This window comes from Cicer arietinum, chromosome 2, assembly GCF_000331145.2.
Source record: "Cicer arietinum cultivar CDC Frontier isolate Library 1 chromosome 2, Cicar.CDCFrontier_v2.0, whole genome shotgun sequence".
NCBI lineage: Eukaryota > Viridiplantae > Streptophyta > Magnoliopsida > Fabales > Fabaceae > Cicer > Cicer arietinum.
In genome coordinates, this window is record NC_021161.2 from 33,565,733 (window position 1) to 33,569,774 (window position 4,042).

A 4,042-nucleotide genomic window follows, 5' to 3' on the forward strand; every position below is an offset into this window, starting at 1 on the left:
TCTCATTGTTACTTTTTTTAGTTTTACTCTTTTTTGGTTTGTCTGTGTGGCTATTTTGTGGTTCTTTGATTCTTTTTTTAGGTTTTTCTATCCGTGATGGATTCCCCGCCAGGTACTCCGATTTCATCACTCTCTCATACGGTGGCCACTCCGTCACTTCCGTCGGCACCGAAAGAGAAACCCCAACAGTCTATGGCAAGGTTTATTCAGCACTCTTTAGATGATATTACCGAAATGGTTCAGGAAATTATTCTAAGGCCTGAGTACAGCCAAGAAGCATTGAATTCTGAGAGAGAAAGAAAAATGCGCATTTTGATGTCACTGCGATAGTCATTCATTGCTTGCGTGAGTATGATTCTTGTGTTGGTTGGTAACTTGGTATGATTCTCTGTTCCTTTATTCCTTTCAATTTATATTTGGTAAGAATCTAAGTGTATAGATTTATATACGTTTTTATGCCAAAATATAAAATATGCCTTCGATCGATCTTGATTTTTATGCTAAAGAAAGTACCTATTTTATATTATGAATCTATGATGAATGATGATACTTCTATAGACGGATATGTGTTAGGTAACAATTTATGTGTTTCAATTGTTTATGATTCTCATTCTAAAATCTATAATAAATCTCCTAATGTTAGTCCTCTTTATCTTTTTATCTTAATATTGTTCATGTTCTGTCAATGCCCCTCTTGTAACTATTCGAATATTTGAGCACTCACTACCAACATGTTCTAATACCCTCTCATTCACTATCTAAGGTATGTTCTTTTCTTTTCCAAAACTATTTTGAATCTATTACTAACTTGATCGTTGGAGTCTTTGCAAGTACCACACCCATTGCTCATGAGCAGGAACAATTTTGCCAACAACAATTGGTCAATCTAATCTACTTCATATTTGGACAATCATTCTAGAAATGAACATGTAAGTAGTATCTTAATTACTGCATCTCTTCTATGTGGAAAAAGGTGAGAAATTTCTGTGATTCAATCGTTTATGACTCTCATTCTAGAATCTATCAATCTCTTAAAATTAGTCCTCTTTTTCTTTTATCTTGATATTGTTTATGTTCTGTCATGCCCCCTTCTTGTAACAATTTATATCTGCATAATGGATCACACATTTTATTGCTCTTATCTGCTGTCGGTCGCATGTCCCTGTCCTTCTCAACCTCCAAGTGTCGTTTGTCTGCTCGATGTTGAAATCGGCCTACATTCAAGAGATGTAAGCATACATGCAGTATATTCCACCACAAGCCTTTCTAGATCATAACTCCAAATCCTATGATTGAGTATTTCTTTTCAACACTTGTTAGGATTAGGCAATAGTATATAATTGAACCAAGAGATCTATGTTCAACATATGTCCAGTGCTTCCTCTGCTTACATCAAGTCACCATTTTACTTCCTTGGTTCACAATATATCTGGATTGATGTGCAACTTTGAAGTTCTAGGATGTCAGATTATTTCCTTTCTTTGTAGTGTTACAATATTGTTTTATTTGGCCTATTGTTTTTATCTTGACCTTAATTTGTATAAACTTCAGTTTCCATGACATTGTTATGTTTATTTTCCTTCCTGGGTTGTTAATATACTCTTAATAATTAGAATAACTATGTTAATATCTTATATGCCTATGTTTGGTTTTACTTTTGGAGCATGTAAAATTGATTTGAATTGGTCTTGACATGTTTAGTTGTCATCCAGTAGAATTGATTGTCTCCTCTAGAGTTGATTTTTACCTTTGGATTTATTACTCAACTCACTTTGACAAGCAACATAAATTGTTTTAACTTCAACTCACTTTTAATCAAATTCAATTTTACATAATAGTTTTTTTTTTTTTACAGACGAATAATAGCAATTTTTATTTAGTTTTAATCATCATTTTAGCACTTGAAAGTATAAGACGCTCAAAACTGAATACTTTTTATTTTATTTTTAAAACTAAGTATTTTTTTTTTATTGTTTTAACTTATGTTGATGATCTTGTTATTGTTGGAACGTGTCTACTTGATATATAAAGTATTAAAACAATTACTAGATAAAAAGTTCAATATTTGAAGATATTGAAACATTAAAATATCTTTTTGGATTTTGAAGTCGATATTTCCGTACCCAAAGGAAATATACCCTTGACTTACTTGAATATCAGGGTTGTCGGCTCCTAAACCAACTTCCAAATCCATGAATTTGGTTTAAAGTTTTGTTTAAAATTTTGACGATCCTTATCTGATCCAATTGGTTTTTGAACACAAATAGATACATTGTTTTATCTAAATATATATATATATATATATATATATATTTGATAAGAAAATAAATTTAATTCACCCTAGAATAAAAATAATATAATCAAATTTAATGATTAATAAAACAGAAAGTACGTTAATAATATACATAAAAATTGTAGAAATTAATGAAAAATCACCTAATCAAAATCTTAATCTTAACAATCAAACTATAGTCTTCTACCGGTCAATGGCTAAGAATAATGTGATATGTACGATCTTTAATGTCGTCAATCTTCGAAAAAAAGAAATATGTGTTGATGTTCGTTCATATCGATTATAGGTAATATATGGCATGAGGAATTCAGCTACATATTGACTAGCATTTGTAAGATCGATCCTTTCTTCTCCTTTTGCCATTCATCTTTAGGCTGCATTAAGGATTCTATATTATTTGAAGGTATATCAGGGAAAGATTTTTCACAACAACATCCATTATTTTGTTCCAACTCTTCAGTTGTTTCGTGATTCTTAGTGAAACTCATATCAAATCTAGAAGATAACAACAAACTTTTGGTTCTCTCTTGGCAACTCTTTAATTCCATGGAAAAGTAAGAAATATTCAATTGTTTCTCATTCTTTATCACAACCAGAATATAGATCTTTAGAATTCTATTATTTTAATATATCGTTTGATTGTTTAACAAAAAAGTCATGTCCATGAATACTTGTGATATGTCGACAATGTAAAAAAATTTACACTGACAATGATTAACAATTAAACTCTTAAATTTGTGGTACAATAAATGAAATACAATATTATTATTATTGTAGGTATATAATTTAATATAATTATAAAAAAAATTATTAATTGGACACTACTAGAAAATATGCTTTTAGAGATCAATTGTTCGGTTACTATATGGAAAAAATCGGTCAATAAATATAATAGCGATCGATTTAGTGATCAATTTAAATAAGTAGGTAAATTGATAGTCACTACTTGTTGCAACCAAATCAGCAACCGAATTTAGTGATCGAATTTAGTAATCGATTTTGTGATTGAATTTTGTGACCGATTTTTTAGAATGAATTAGTATCCCAAAAGATACTTTGATGTCCATCACTGTATTAAAAATATTATTAAACACATTCTTCTCAATATGCATTACATCAAGATTATGCCTTAATAAGTTGGTTTACCAATAAGGCAACTCCCAAAAGGTACTTTATTTTTCTCAATTATGATTCACACCAAATCTATCATATATACACGGATCAACCTCGGTTATTTTAGGGAGATAACAAACTTCTTCCCACACATCATCACCAGTTAACTGTTGTGGAGGTTGAGACTTTTGTATTTGATTCTTGTAAAATGCATCTTTTTTTCTTCGTAATACGTGATCGATAGACAAAAATTGCAATAAGAATAAAACCAAGAACACTTACCACCATGTTTCAAGAAAAAAACATTGGATTGAGTAATGCAATATGAATATGTTAATTTCCTTATTGTACTCCAACCAGACAACATTCCATATGTAAGAAAACCATTAATAGTCCATATTAATGCAGCTTTCATTATAAAATTCATTTTTTTGGAAATATCATATGTAAGCACTTTTTCTTTCCATAAAAATTTGAGTTCATCTATCAAAGGTTGCAAATACACATCTATATTGCTCTTTAGATTATGTGATCCAGGAATAATCAAAGTGAGAAACGTGTAGGGAGTTGTCATGCATAGTTCTGGAGGAAGATTGTATGGAGTGACAATTATCTGTCAACATGAATAAGGTGAAG

The 4,042-nt window shown here is 30.2% G+C and overlaps 1 long non-coding RNA gene across 1 annotated transcript; it reads left to right on the forward strand.

Moving 5' to 3' along the window:
• Window positions 1–6: 6 nt before the first annotated feature.
• LOC105851329 (uncharacterized) lies at window positions 7–1,583 on the forward strand. The gene is made up of 2 exons (XR_012161912.1): window positions 7–1,229; window positions 1,321–1,583. It is a non-coding gene; the product is annotated as an uncharacterized lncRNA (long non-coding RNA).
• Window positions 1,584–4,042: the final 2,459 nt, after the last annotated feature.